The sequence below is a fragment of the Myodes glareolus genome, chromosome 10 (assembly GCF_982192425.1).
Source record: "Myodes glareolus chromosome 10, mMyoGla1.1, whole genome shotgun sequence".
NCBI classification, from domain to species: domain Eukaryota; kingdom Metazoa; phylum Chordata; class Mammalia; order Rodentia; family Cricetidae; genus Myodes; species Myodes glareolus.
The window spans coordinates 22,472,357-22,488,039 of NC_142035.1; the positions used below are offsets into that span (position 1 = coordinate 22,472,357).

General features: G+C 52.7%; 1 protein-coding gene across 5 annotated transcripts in view; it reads right to left on the reverse strand.

Moving 5' to 3' along the window:
- Positions 1–15,683, reverse strand: part of Dlgap4 (DLG associated protein 4) — a 149,299-nt gene that overhangs the window by 71,393 nt on the left and 62,223 nt on the right. The window contains exon 3 of one of the 5 annotated variants that reach the window (XM_085697141.2): positions 12,967–13,112. The exons of the other annotated variants lie outside the window; for them this stretch is intronic. The gene's annotated coding sequence lies outside the window, so the exon portion shown is untranslated. The remainder of the gene's footprint in view (positions 1–12,966; positions 13,113–15,683) is intronic. 5 annotated transcript variants of the gene reach the window in all.

Below are 15,683 nucleotides of genomic sequence, written 5' to 3' on the forward strand. Positions count from 1 at the left end.
GATTCCATACCCAGCACAGAGAAAGAAAACAATTACCCAGGAGAATCTAGTCTGGCTCCCTCTTCTGGCCACACACCCTGGCAGACCATCTCTCAGAGGCTGAGGCCCTAGGCTCTCACCCACCCTGTGCTTTCTCTTTAGGCTACGCTGAGCCACTGAAGGGTGTGGCACTAGCAGTCAACGAGTTACTGTCATGATGGTAACAATAGTCCCTTCCTCCCTCCCTGACATAGGACCACCAGGCATCTGACACCTTAGCTCATGCGACAGACTTGTAATAGGTCTCATTTTGCAGAAGGGGAAACTGAACCCACAGAGGTGAGGGGGCGCCCCTTCACAGTCATTTGCAGTTGGGAGTAGTTTCTCAATCTGTGGAGCTTTGACATAGCAGGTACCCAACCCTCACCTTGATTCTAGCCATGTGGCTTTCTTGTTTTTCAAACTCAAGCGCTTTGCTACATCAGGACTTTTGCTTGGGCAGAGCCTGTATCTTGGGATACTTTCCCGAAACTGTAGCTTGGTTCAAGCATCACCCATCACCTTGGGGACACTTTCTCTGACTCTGTACCTGCATAGGAGTGAGCACAACTCACTCATATCTGATGTGGCCCTTGTTTCTGTGCCTATTTCCTCACCCGGGTTATGAGCTCTGAAAGGACCTTTGGATTTTTCTTTTCAAGGCTATGTCCTCAGCACTAATACTGTGCTGGCACCCAGGGTGGCTCTGTGACATGAATGCACATGAATTTCCATGCTCAGTCCCCGGGAATGAGGGTGGGTGATCAGGATGGGAGCCATTGCAATATCTGGGAACCAGAGAGACTGCCTGAGGTCACACTAGTGTGAAGTGGCACAGGCTGGACTCCTCCTCCTCTATAGGGACATGTGGCCCCGCCTGCTAGGGAGGTGCTGGCTGGACTCCCCCCTCCCATGGCGACATGTGGCCCCGCCTGCTAGGGAGGTGCTGGCTGGACTTTCCCCTCCCATGGGGACATGTGGCCCCGCCTGCTAGGGAGGTGCTGGCTGGACTCCTCCTCCTCTATAGGGACATGTGGCCCCGCCTGCTAGGGAGGTGCTGGCTGGACTCCCCCCTCCCATGGGGGACATGTGGCCCCACCTGCTAGGGAGGTGCTGGCTGGACTCCCCCCTCCCATGGGGACATGTGGCCCCACCTGCTAGGGAGGTGCTGACTGGACTCCCCCCTCCCATGGGGACATGTGGCCCCACCTGCTAGGGAGGTGCTGGCTAGACTCCCCCCTCCCATGGGGACATGTGGCCCCACCTGCTAGGGAGGTCCTGGCTGCTGCTTGCTATTCTGCTCTGGCTGCTGAGACAGAATGAAATATTCATCTGTGGCTGGAGGTTTGCAGAGTGTGCTTAAGATGGATCGCGTTTTCATGTGCCTATGAAATCTAATTGGATTCATTGTAGGGCATTTGGTTTCTCGGAACAGACACATCATTTTCTCAAGAGCGGCAGCCTCTGCCACCCAGGGCTGAGAGGGAGCTGGCTGTGCCTTGTGCCTATCACCTATCTGCCTGGCTGGGTGGGGCTGGTTCTCTGGTTGTGCTGGGGGTCAGCAGGAAGAGTCTGCCTGGCCTTCTGTGTGGATGGTCTGATTTCCTGAGGTCTCCAGTCAAAGGAGTGGACTGTGGTTCCCAATAAAGCAGCTCCCCACTTCCTGCCCCTTATAAAGACGCTGTATCCCCTTTTCATTCCATCACAAGTCCTGCCCTCCAGTTCTTCCGTCCGATGCATCCCCTACCCCAAGCCAAGACAAGTCTTGCAACGGTGCAGTTCTGACTTCCGTCTCCCACTTTCCATGTGAACAAAGGTGAGCCTCAGTTTCCCCATCTGAACAAAGGAGGAGGGTCATAGTAGCTCTCAACCTCCCAAAATGGTCTTTGTAGGAGACTCTCTACAATGCCCCCCCCCTTACACCCGATTCAAGACTCAGTACCACCTATGCCACCTACATGTGTCACCAGAATAACAGCGCTGGACAGCAGCAGCAGCATGGAGCAGGGACGTGAAGGATCCACTTAGGTCCACTTAGATCCACCACCTGGAGCTCTGTGCCCTGTGATAAATTCACTTAACTCTCTGGTGTCTGTTTCCTTACCTATAAACTGTGGATGGTCACAATGCACACCGCCTAGAGCTTTGGAGAGGACTAATGAGTCTGCCCAGCAGGAGTCTGGCTACAGTCCGAGCTCAACCAGATAGAGAGTACCAATTTTATCTCATATTGGCATTATGATGCTCACAGCTCCTGCCACACCTTCCTCTGTGGCGGGGACGCACTTTCTAGTAAACATAATGTCTCTGTCAGCCAGATAAGCTCACCTTCCTCGGCTTTCTATAAAGATCCATTCTGTTTCCATTTCACTCTCAACTTTCCTGTCTGCTTTGCTTGCGCTGCTCCCTCTGGGTGGGACGCCCTTCCCCTCATTCTTTCCAGGCAAACACAATTCTCTGAGAATCACCTTTTGCCAGAGGCCTTCCCTGAAGTCCAGATTTACCAGGACTTCCCCCTCAGCTTCCACAGACTTGGATCTTCTCTCTGATAGAAGCACCGTTGCACCTTAAGAACACAGAAACTGCTTAATCCCCCATGGAGCGAAGAGGTGTTGTTTTCAAATCAGTATGTGACATCTGCAAAAACCGGTCACGTTTTGAGCTACAAAGTAAGTCTCATAAATACCAAAGCCGCAATACAAGTCAGTCGTGGGGGTGTGTGCTGTCATCTTCATCAGGAGGCCAGGGGCAGCCCGGGCTACATAGTGAGGAGAGAGAGAGAGGGAGAGGGAGAGAGAGAGAGAGAGAGAGAGAGAGAGAGAGAGAGAGAGAGAGAGAGAACTAATAGGGGCTGGTAATATGACCCAGAAGTTAAGAAGTCTTGCCAAGCAAATTTGATGACCTGAGCTCAATCCCCAGAACCACTTGGGATGGAGAAAACAAACTACCTAAAGCTGTCTTTCTGACCTCTGTATATGTGCTGTGTGCCTGAACTTACACACAAACACACACACCCAAAATTCCAAAAACCTAAACCAGGCAGTGGAGGTACACGCCTTTAATCCCAGCATTCTGGAGGCAGAGGCAGATAGATCTCTGTGAGTTCGAGGCCAACTTGGTCTTCAAGAGCTAGTTCCAGGACGGGCTCCAAAGCCACAGAGAAACCCTGTCTCGAAAAACCAAACCAAACCAAACCAAACCAAACCAAAAATTTCAAAAACTGACAGTAACTCATGGGTCAGGGAAAAAGCTAAAGAGGAAATGAAAATAAATATTTAGGAGTGAATGATAATGAAAACATCACTTATGGGACATAGCTAAAGCCGAACCTGGAGAGCTATGCACAGCTCAGTGCCGACATTAAGAGAAAAAGACTGAAAAGCATTACGGTAAGTGTCTACTTCCAAATGTTAGAAAGGAGGGCTAGTATAAATGCAAAAGTGGCGAGGAGGGGTCCTGTCCCCCTATGTCCCCTCAGTTCACTAGGGACATCACTCCCCTGTGGCTGGGCAGCCCAGGATGGCGGCTGGAGTGCTGATGGTGAATTGGAAAGCATCCCTTCTCCCCAGTTCACTTTACCCACACCAAGTCACCGGGAACACTCATCTGAACTGGGTGAAACCACAGACTACATTTCCTGACAAGCTCTTGAGTGGTTTCACGTGTACTGATCTTGGAGTCACAGGCTACCAGACAGCAACATGAGGTCAGATGTGCCTGCCAAGGGGACCCACCCTCTTTCTTAGGGATCTTCCTTTCCTCTTATGTTTTCAGAACCTGATCCAAACTCCTCTGAAGTCACAACCTAACCTAGGCCTCTTGTACATCCCTGTTGTGTGAGCCTGAAGGTAGCTGTTCTCTGTCCCTCTAGATGTGGTTCTCACCCCAGCACCCGTTCCCTGGAGCATGGGCCAGCTTCCTGGCATGGGGTGGTAGCACCTTCTGAGAAGGCACAGCTCACACAAGCCTCCTCTCTTCAGAGCCATCTCTGACCCAGGAGGGCAGCAGGACTGGCCAAGCTGTTTGTCAAGGGAAGCAACTGAGGCTAGGGGAGACTGCTTTGGGGCAGGAATTTCTGGAGAAGGACATCACATCACCTCTCCACCATCCTGGGGTTGTGATGCAAGGGGAGCTGGTGGCCCTGGGTCCATGCTTTCTACGAGTCTCTCAGATGCAATGGCATCAGACCTGGAGGAGACCTGGAGCCGGCTGAACAACTCCACATGCTGTCCTGCTGGATCTTCAGGGGCAGACCTGAGCTTTAGATAGGAAGGGGGTGAACTTGGAAGGCCTTGGGGCTCCCTCTACGTTCTCTGCACAGAACCCCTTCCTTCTTCAGTGGGAAGGAGTCCCCAGGATGATGCCATCTCGGGGGGGGGGGTGTTCCTGAGATCCCTGCGTTTGCAGATGACCCTGGGACATCAGGGCTTGCCGCTGTAGACCCCATGCCTCTGGAGGCCTGCCATCCCTGTCCAAAAGATGTCCAACTCACAGCGCTGACGGACCACAAGGGACTCTCTAGTCCAGCGCGATGACACCCACTCACGCTGCGCTTATGGAGAGTGGATATGGTGAGCAAGAAGACTGGTTAGTGCCTTTGAGGGCCGGACGTCTCGGCTGAGCTCTGCACTCACTCAGCGTTCATCTACTAGTAAGTCACTGGTCATGTCCTCTGGGCATGGAGCAGACGAAAGGGAAGTGGGGACAGGCTTTCTGGGAAAGTGTCTCTGGGCAGGAGTGAGGGGTGGATGCATCTCTCCAACCTACGGCGGAAGAATATTCCAGGTGGTGAAGTAACTAGGACAGAAGCAGGTGCGCGTGTGTGCATATGTGTGTGTGTGTGTGTGTGTGTGTGTGTGTGTGTGATGGGGAGGACACAGAGGACAGCCAGCTCCTGGAGGCTCTGAGGGCCACAGTGGAGCTTCAGCTCCCTCAGGCGAGGCATCATTAGCATTAGGGCGAAGGAACCATGATCCAACCCAGGAAGCCACCCACCAGCACCCACTCTCTTTCCACATGGCCTCAATAAGCATTGCTGGAACCTAGAACTGATTTTGAATGAGAGGGTGTGTCTGGAGAGAGGCCCCCAGCCCTGAGTTTGTAGAAGCCTGAGGCCTGGGGATGTGGGAGTCTAGGCAGGTCGAATCTGGGTCATGGAGGAGCAGGCGGGGGAGCCAGAAGGGTGGCAAAGGCAGCCACCTGGGGCTGGGTAGGTGGGGGCGGCCTCTCCATGGAGACAGAGTTTGGAAGTACCACTGGAATTACTCACGGAGGCCCGTGCGCACACGTGCGTGTGCCCAGGGCCATGTGCACACACACACACACCAGAGCCCACGCAAGCCTGGAGCAGCTCAGAAGCCACTTAAGGATTGACGTCATCCCTCAACAGAGCTGAGGACATAAAGTCCGTCTCAGGAAGAAGGGGGCAGGCGTCAGGAGCCCGGGCAGGCTACAACTTCAAAGCCTCACAGCTCCACAAGGCAGAAGCATAGAACAGCACCCTAATTTCCTGTGCTTGGCCTAGTAGGGACCCTAAGAACTGAGGTCTGTGATCTCAGGGGTACCCAGCCAGTCACACACGAGAGTGGGAAAGTGGGGGGTCCGGAAGGATGGAAAGCCACACAACGTGAGTCGTAGAAAGTTATTGTTCACCCGATGTCTGAGGGTGAGCAGGAATTGACAGATTGAAGATATGTGCGGAGGGGGAGTTCTAGGCAGACAGCACAGTATATGCAAAGGTCCTGAGGCTGGAAAAGGCTCGCAGGTTCAGAGAATGAGAAAGAGAGCAAGGGTGGTATGCAATAGGGAGCTAGGCCCCCTGAGCCGGCCTTCCCTACAGACACGGTAGAGCTGTGGGCAGAGGCTGTGGTCTGCGAGGGGGCAAGTCCTTGGGTTTGCTCCCAGGCGCCTCAGGGCTCCCGGTGATAGGGCTGGAATGCGCTCTCACAGTGTGATGCTGGGTCGGTCATCTCCTTCTCTGAACTTCTGTCCTCTGGACAATGGACACCCAATCCATTAATGCCAGGATAATGTGTATGAAATGCACATGTGGCAACCACAGGGTACATGGAGCCTCCTGCCTCAGTTTCTCACACTGCTTATGGGCTATTTGGAGGGTTATGGTCCCATCTTCACACTGGATTGGGGGCAAGGTCAGTCTTTGCAGCAACAAGACTATACGGACTTTTGCCATGGTCATGTCCCAGCAGGCCCCCTGCCTCATGGTCCCCAGGGCTCTTGCCTCCCTGCCCATGAGGGTTGGGCTACAGTTAAACACAGCATCCCCCTTATTCTGTTCCCAAGTGTCCATTTCCTGACTTAACAGTCCAAGAGGGAAGCAGCTCCAGACCACACGGCAAATGAGTAGGCTCAAGGTCCTCCGGCCTCTCAGGCCAGATCTCCACACAGTCCTGGAGCCCCTCACCCACTCTGGTTCAGTCATTCTTTCCCAAAGGTTCTCGGTTTTGTGTTTCATTCCATCCTTGCTCCTTAATTCTGAACCCAAACTAGCCCCATGCTGGCCGTGGAACCCCATTCATCCTCAATACCGTTTGATAGCCTGCAGTACCCCTGGTTTCCCTTTCCTTCCTCGGACATGCTGAGCGCTCTCTCTCTCTCTCTCTCTCTCTCTCTCTCTCTCTCTCTCTCTCTCTCTCACTCTCTCTCTCTCTCTCCTCCCTCCCCCCCCCGGCCTCAGGGCCTTTGCACTGGCTATCCCTCTACCAAACATGCTATGCCCGGGACCCTCACGTGACTGCATACCCGTTTCATTCAGGGCTTATTCCAAATGTTGCCTCTTTGTAGTCTCCTGGGTACCCTCCAGGTCTAGGCAAGTGACCCCCAAACCCATGTCACCCCATTTTATTTTAGCTAGAGTCGTTAATCGTTTGTTTAACTTATGTCTCTATCTTCCACTAGACTAAGAGTCTTGTGATATGAAGAATCTCAATAGAAAGAGAATAAACGCCCTGCTCCTCCCAGGGTGGACTTACTCTGATGTCATAGCCATCCTAGTGACAGCTCCTGTCCCTTCCATTGTTCCAACAGCTTTTTCTCTTCTCGTCCACCAGTCTGGCTGGCCATTCCTAGTCTGATTCATTGAATCTAGTCTGCTGGTTTATTCCTGTCTTTTTTGCCTTGAGTTTCACCTAGTGCTGGCACCTGCCAGAAGGTTGTCACCAGCTCTACCCTCCCGTCTATCTCACCTAGCCACACCTCCAAACCCAGCCCTCTAAGTAGGTCATGGGCTGTGGTACAGGAGTGAGGAGGGTCCCTTGTGACAAGAATCGGAAAGCTTCTGGAACTTCCACTGCAATGCAGCCCCAGCGCACAAGGGCACAGGTTTCCGTCACCGTCACGAACCCCAGACAGCAGTCCCTGCTCCATGAGGGTCTTCTTGGTGTCTGCCTACCTGATCACCTATTGGTGCAATATCATCTTCCCACAGGGACAACTGCCTGAGGGCAGGCTAGCCCCTTTTCTCAGAGGTACATTCACCTGAGAGCAAGCTAGCCCCTTTCCCTAGGTAGGTGTCTCTTCCAGCCCAAGCCAACCACAGCCTGCACCCTCCAACCCACACAGACATGGTTGTGACTATGTGTGTACTCATTCCTGACCCACACATGACCTCAGAGCCTCTGCACAGTAACCCACAGGACGGACAAGAATGAAGGCTTGAACAACTTGCCAAGGTCACAGCAAATAAGAAACAGGGGAGCTCAGCAGGCACGGTGGTGTGAGTCTTCAATCCCAGAATTTGGGAGGCAGAGGTCGAGGCAGGCAGATCTCCGAGTTGGAAGCCAGCTTCGTGTGCATAGTTCCAGGCAAGCCAGAGCTACATAGTGAGATCCTGTCTTCGTCTCCCCCATAAAACATGGAAGGAAATAAGGGAAATCAAGCTGTACTCTAAAGTTATGGACGAAAGTCCTGTGACAGCAGAGACTGTTGGACTTTCCTTCCTCATCAGCAGAACCTGGTGCACAGGGCTCAGCAGCAAACATTTCAGAGGAAAGCATTTTGGTGGCAGGGCAGAAAATACAGGGAGAAAGATGTTGGCATGACCAAAGAACAACCCCAAAGGACAATGAGCTGCCCATGACAGGGAAAACACAAGCGTCAGTAGAGGCAAAGGAGGGGGTGCCCACAGAATGTGGGGAGGGGTTGTTCCCTGGGGGAGGGAGGCCTGCTGTTAACTGAGAATTCTAGGTAATTCAAACAGGTCAAGCATTGGGACTAGCAATCCAGGGCTCTGCCTCAAATGACACTGGTCGTGCTGGGTACATGTGCCACCAGAGTAGCCCTCCCTCCTGCCCACTGTTCCCACCCCCAGTGCTGCAGATTGCGGGGGAGGGTTCTGCTCCATGTGCAGGACAAAGCAGCCAGTGTTCAGAGACCACGGTGAGTCACCCTCAGGCTGCCCCTGCCACTCAGGCGGGGTTCTGGCTGCCTGAAACAGCTTTCTGAGTGAGAAGGCATCAGAGAGGGGGCGGTGCCCATATGCAGGCGCTGGGACTTCAATGGGTGACAGGTGTACTGTGATGAGGGCCCTCTGTGGCTGATGTGGTTTGAAGTTCTTGGGTTCAGAGGATGAACACAGTGGCTCTGAACCTGGTCCCCATGGCTGGATTTATCAGGAAGGACACAGATTTTATAAATATCACAGCCTTGCCTCAATCACATGGTTCGGGGAATTAGATAGGAGGCCAATTAGGAGGAGCAGGCTTGGCAGTGCTGGCATCCCGTGGGGGATGTAGAGGAGTTCACAGTCAGGGCAGGTGGGACAGTGGCTTTGTCTCTCATTCATGGTCACTACTGGTCCCAGATCACTGAGGCCAAAGCTAGGATATGGGAGCGGATCTTTGATAGGGAAACCTTCAGGCACAACTGTAGGCAGGAACCAGTGATTAGGGGTCAACCAAGAGAAAAGGATCAGGGGAGTCGGGAGGCTGAAGAGATGGCTCATGGGTTAAGAACACTTGTTGCTCTTGCAGAGGGCCCAGGTTCAGGTCCTAGGGCCCTCATGGTGGCTCACAACCATCTGTAACTCCAGTTCCAGAGGATCTGATGCCCTCTTCTGAGCTCAGTGCACACATGCATACATACAGGAAAAACATGCACATACAAATCTTACACATAAAGTAAGTAAACTAAAAAAATAAAAAAGAAAAGAAAAAGGATCATGGCTCAGGTTAGAGCTAGGATCAAGGTTCAGCCTAGAGAGGAGACTAAAGCTCAGTCTGGAACCAACGTCATGGCTCAACTAGAAAAGGGACTGAAGCTCAGTCTGGGCCAAACTGGGGTTTAGTTCGGGTCAGTCGAGGCATGGCATGTTGAGGACTCTCAGGCGCCCTCTCTTCTTTGCTGTACTGATCTTTCTTAGGGGTGGGCCAGTACTCCTTGGGATCCAGGCCTGTTCTCCCTGGGATGGGCGCTGGGAGCTGGGAGCTGGGAGCTTGACTTTAGGGAGACTAGAGGGGAGAGCAGAGAGATGAGCCCCCACCCGGGGCTGCTATTCTGGGCCTCTGTAAGTCACAGCGTGGGAGTTAAATATAGGGGGACACCACGTGGCAGGCCGTAGGTGGTTAATGACCCTGCAGGAAGCAAGTCAGAGCCCAGAGCAGGAGTGTGGCAGGGGGCGGGAGGACAGGCTGCAAGGAGACAGGAGGCTTGGCCTTGATCCTGGAGGCTCCGTCCCTCCGGGACTTTAGGCTCATCTCCGTCTTCGCCAAACCTCAACTGTCCCATCTCAGGACACACCGCTGAGTAAGGCTCTCTCAGCTCCCCTCATCTGCTCCAGGCCTTGGACTGACTGATGCTGCTTCCCCAGGCTGGGTCAGATGGAAAGCTGACCCACCACCTTCAGGGATGGAAGCCACTCCTGGCCCCCAAAGCCAAGGATAGGAACCCTCTTCTGAGGTCTTTCCCTGGCTGCAGTTCACCTCAGAGCCCACTCTGCCACACAGATGTGGTGCCAGCTGCCTCTCCCATCAGACTGGGAGACCAAAGGCGGAGGCTCCGTCACTCACTCACTCACTCACTCACTCACTCACTCACTCACTCACTGTCACTGCCTTCAGGGCTCCAGAGTCACAGCTCCTCTGAGCCTCAGACCTTTTGGGGACCAGGCTGTAGCAGCCCCATTGTGAGTGCAGTCACTATATGATGGCTCCAAGGACACAGCCAGTCTGCACAATCTATTAGTTGCCTTGCTTTCCTCTCAAGGGCACCAAGTATTATGTATGCCACATCATCCGTGTTTCCCATTTTCTTTGTTTACTGGTAAGTGCAGAGTCAAATTCAGTTTACCTTTAGCAAAGAATAACCTTGGTTTATCAAACTTCTGCCATAATTTACTCTTTTTCTGAGCTCTTATTTATTTTTCTAATTTAAACAATGGAACTTCTAAAAAGAGAGGACGAAAAGGGGCAAATCGCTCACCACCAAAATGGCAACCGCTGAAGTTCCAGAGCACACTTCAAATGGAGCAGGCTCAGTTCACGACCCGTATCGCGCTCCTTATTGTCTGTAGGTCTAGCACAGCCACTGAACCAAGGAGCACAGAGAGGCGAGTCAGCCTCCCCAGAGCCACACAGCTGATAAGGAGGAGAACAAGAATGTGAAGCCAGTGTCTTCGACTCTAGCTCAAACATGCCACGCTTGCCGCCCTGGCAGCCAAGACTTTGATGGACATCAGAGGAAGTTGGGATTATTGAGTTTGAAAGACTAGAGAGGAAAGGGAAGATGTGAGGAACGTGTCTGCTCCTGACAGCAATGAAGGACACTTCAAGGAGGAAGGCCTGGTACTCTGTGGGCTTCCAGATTCAGGAGGAAGGGAGTCACACCAAGGCTGACATCCACTCAGGATAAGCCCAACACTTCCTCCCAGGGTGGGTGGGCTGCTTGCATCAGAGGTGCCTGACAGCGCCATGCTGAAGATTCCAACCCTGTTTAGGGCAAATGGACAGAACACGGGATAGGAGGACCAGGCAGGAAAGGGGACACAGCCTGGAGAATACCAAACTACAAAGGGCAGCACTGTGCTGGTCCTTACTCAAGGCGAGCTGCCTCCTTTGCAGCCCTGAAAATGCTTGCAAGGGTTGCTAGTAACATGGAACACAATGGATGGGTTCAGGGAGGGTCAGGAACCTGTAATAAGCATGTAGAATTGCTCTGCCCCAAATGCCAGTGTGTCCGGGTTGAAGAAACAGTGAGATTTAGCAATTACACATTGGACTGGATTAGACCAAGAGCCCAATGAGACAGCAGCATTCCCATCAATCCATCCGTAAACATGCGGCACTTGAGTATACAACAGAGACGCTACTCCACGTGAGCACAAGGAACCGAGTAGTCTATAAGCGCTGCTGGGACCACAGGCCAGCCCAAGGAAAACAAAGCCAGATCCCATTTCACACCACATGCAGCGACAGAAGACAGATCTAGATACAGGGCCGGAGATTTAGCTCTGTTGGCACAGACCTTGTCTAGCATGCGTCCGGCCCTGAACACTGTCTCCTGCATGGATTGTAATCCCAGCACTGGGAGGTGAAGCAGGAGGGCGAGGAGTCCGAGGTCATCCTCAACTACACAGAGAGTTGAGGCCAGCCTGGGCTACATGCTTCTCTCTCATAATACCAAAATAAAGCAGACAACAAAACAACACAGATTCCCAAGGACAAAGTTATGAAAATAAACAGGAAACAGAAGCTTGGGGTTATTGGAAAGGGACACAAAGTGACCTCGGGTGGGAAGACCTCTTCAACAAGATGTAGAGAAGTCTACTAAGGGGAGGGGCTCCGTGTCACAGCACCACTATGTCACACTTCTGAATGAAGACACAACAAAGTTCAGTGACAAGTGACATTCGGGGGTGGGGGGAGCGGGAATGCCTGTGACAAACGCTGAGACTCACATCTGTTCATTCGGACTTCTTTCCCAGATTAGTAGGAAAAAGAGAAGTGACCCATTAAAAGCCAAAAACACCAAAACAACAACAAAAACAAACAGGCAAGGTGCATGAGCAGGCATTCTGCAGCAGCCTGACGGCCACTCAACACCTAATGAGGAGTTCGACTTCTCTAATAGTTGGCGATGTGAATAAAAAGGAGGTATTTTTCTCCTAACAGATTGGCAAAATTAAAGAGTGTTAAATCAACTGATGGCGAGGAGCTGAGAGGATGTGGGAACTCGGATATATCACTCACAGGAGTGCAAAGTGGCGTAATTACCTCGTGGGGCAATTTGGCAGTGTTTACGAACACAGAATTTCCTCCACCCAAAGCCTAGCGCGCATCCCAAGGAGGCTGGCGGGAAGCGTGGTCACGGCGGAGTCCAAGTGCCCACCAGAAGGGTGAGCGAGGGGTGTAAACAGCCGGGAGTGCTGCTCAGCGGGACGGGCCATGACTTCAGCTGCCCTTGCACTTGGGGAGATGGGAAACGCGTGAACAACACAGTGAAATGCAAAGATAATGGACCGATCATGATCAATGCGTCTAAGAGCTGGCCAAGTCCGGGCTCGAGACAGTTCCACACAGAATACCCGTGTCTCCCACCTTCTTCAGTCTCCTCCCCACTTTCTTCTGCTGGTCTGTGCTTCTGAGAATGCGGTCAAGGCCCCAGATTCTATCTTTGGCATGGACAGCATGCCAAAGCATGCACCATGAGTCCAGCCCCACACTAAACCCTCCATTGGGCCACCAGCCATGCCCACTCCCTGGACGGTCCTGCTGACCACACAGCTGCTGAAGGCTCTCAGGGAGTATGGGTGAGGCAGTTTGGTCCCATAAGCAACCTCAGTCTCAGTGATGGAAGCTAAGTCCCTGACACCCTTCTCCACCCCTCACCCATTCTCTCTGTTAATCCACTGTCATGCTCCCTTTTCCTTCCCCATTTGCTATAGCGCTAGGCGTTGGGGCCAGAGTGGGGTGTTGGAGGAGGGGACAGACATACCTTGGGGTCCAGAAGCTAAGTCAGGGAGTCAGATCTTCTAAGCCACGGGTGAGAGCAGGCAGCTACTTCCACTCAAGACACCCAAATGGCTGCCAAGGGCACCGGCCACGGTCATGTCCAGGGCCTCAGATGGCCACAACAGGACCCTGGAGACAGGATGGCCAAGGACAGCCTAATTAGGCTTGACAGCAGCCTACAGGGCTTATTAAGCTTAGAGCCATTGGGGGAACTGAGGAGGCAGGGCAGCCAAGGCTGGCTCAGCCACCAGTCCCCACAGGGACACTTGGCTCCATGGCTCAGGTCAGCCTCCTCAAAGCAATGCCTGTTAGCTAAGGATGCCAAGTGCCTTCCAGGCTGCAGCTACTAGTCTGTCTGGGAAGAGGAAGTGGAGGTTTGGGGTAGAGGTTTTGGGCCTTTGTCTGCTTCTAATGCTGACTGGACCACCCTAGGGAGTGGTTCCTTCCTGCTAGCTCTTTCCCATCCACCATCTTTTCCTGTCCTAAACCACTGAGGAAGCTACAGCTAACTCTATGCTTCTGCTGGAGTTAAGGAAATGTGCCTACAGAGGGCCGGACAGTTGAGGCAGATCCAGGATTTGAGCCATAGGTTCTTTGACACCTAGTCTGTGACAATATTAATTTCTTATCTCCCTAGAGCTTAGGAATCGTGAGGAGAGAGTGCTGCCGGGGAAATAGGTGACAGGAGACCCAAGCCAAGCCTAGCAGGTCACACCCCTCCTTCCATCGGGACTGGGTTACATCCAGGGTCCGTTTTGGTCTTGATGTCTAAGTTTGTGGCTTTCTGTCTCAAGGTCTTCCCAAGAGTTTTTAGGTAAGTAACCTGGCAAAGCCCCTGGCATCTGCTTCTGTGTCCGAGAAAGGAAGCTAGGTGCTCTGCATTAGGGTGGCTGTAAGGAAGAAGGACCTGAGTGACCACGCACCTGGCACAGGATCCAGTACACAGGAGGGGTTCAGGACACAGGGATTCTTTCCCATGCAGTCTTGGAGTCTGACACCTCCCCCCATGCACACTTAAGATTGGGCCCCACTTCACAGCTTTTGGGAGATGCCATGAGACACCCACCCCCAAGTCATCCCTGTGAAACAGTATCAGTCTTCTATGTTCAAGACCAATGTCACCCATGCAAGTGCCATTGTGCGAAACTCCACCCTTGCTCCCTAAGACTCTACCAGCAACTTCCCTAGTACAGACAAGGCAACTAAGACTAGAGACGTGGTCCATGGGTTCCTTTGGTTTTTCAAGCTTCTGTCCTTTCACCTCTGAAATGAGATTAAACACCGGCCCTCCCCCGCAGGCTGATGTTTAGAAGTGAGAGGCATGTTACGTAACAAACTCCTGCAGGGCTCATGAAGATGGAGACAAGTGCACCATCCAACCTCAGATGAGTCTCAGGATTGCGCAGTGTTGTGCTCAAAAAGCTGCCCGCACAGTTGGGTCCTCGGAATCCAGACAGGATTCTTTACAATTCCCAAAGACAGAACCACGGACAGCACCCCTATTCTAGGACGGATCAAATCCCCCTTTCAGGACCACGGACAACGCCCTGGGCTGTCAGCACCGAGGACAAGGCAGGGGTGGAGTATCCTCAGAGACCAGGGCTGAGGTCAAAATGACAAAATCTAGTAACCCAAAACTACCTTAATTCTCCCTAGCTGGTTACTAACCCCACAGTGTGGAAATACTCAAAGGACTTCCCAATTCTCTTTCCAAAAGTCTTTCTCCCCAGCCTGTGTTTTGTTTCTTTCAGGGCAGTTTCTCTGTGTAACAGCCCTTGGCAGTCTTTGAATTCTCTCCGTAGACCAGGCTGGTCTCGAACACAAAAGATCCACCAGCTCTTGCCTCCCTCCCTAAGGCGGGGATTAAAGGCCTGCGCCACCATGACCAGCCCTACCCTGGTTTTTGTTTTGTTTTTGTTCTGCCTTTGATTAGCTTTTGGGTCCCATGTAGCCCTGGCCTCTTAAACTGGCCATATATCTGAGGCTGTTCTTGAACTCTTGACCACTCCTTGCCTCCAACCCAAGGTGTTGGGATGTCAGGCATGTGCTAATCTGTCCGGCTCCCTGGCTGCTATCTGCCCACTGAAGTTTCTCAGATGGAGGAAGCAGCTCAGAAAGGCCTGCAGGGGTACCTGACTGGGGACACACATCCCTAAGACAACAGAGGTTCCCGCCATCCCCTCTTTGTACACATCTGGCCTCACTGGGCATCTTGCTCTATTTCTTAAGGCACCACTGAGGCCGTCTCTGATTGGCCCCTTAGCCACTTCATGACCGTTAGTTATCCTTGCCCTGAACACTTTTCTGGCATCGAAGGCAAACACTTAGCATGTGGCCCAGGTAGCCTCAACTTTGCTATCATCCTCCAATGAACGCCCAGACCTTTATACGGTGTGGTGAAAATGGGGCTCATCTATCAGTTACCTCACCTGTCTCCCCACACACTGTGAGCACTAACGGTGTCCTGTCGTGGGGTGTGGGCACTGTCAGAAGCACTGTAGAGGGGGTGGAGGCACACACGGGTAAGTGTAGATGATTGGCAGCTCAGAGGTAAGTACTGCTCTCCCCAGGCAGGTCGCCTGTCCCTGGTGCCTAGGGGTCTGTGAACATTAGTACCCCAGGGGATCTTGGAGGCAGCCTCAGGAGCACTTCAGGGTGACCGACGCTTTGCCAGCCTTCCTGCTAGCCATTTTCCCCTCT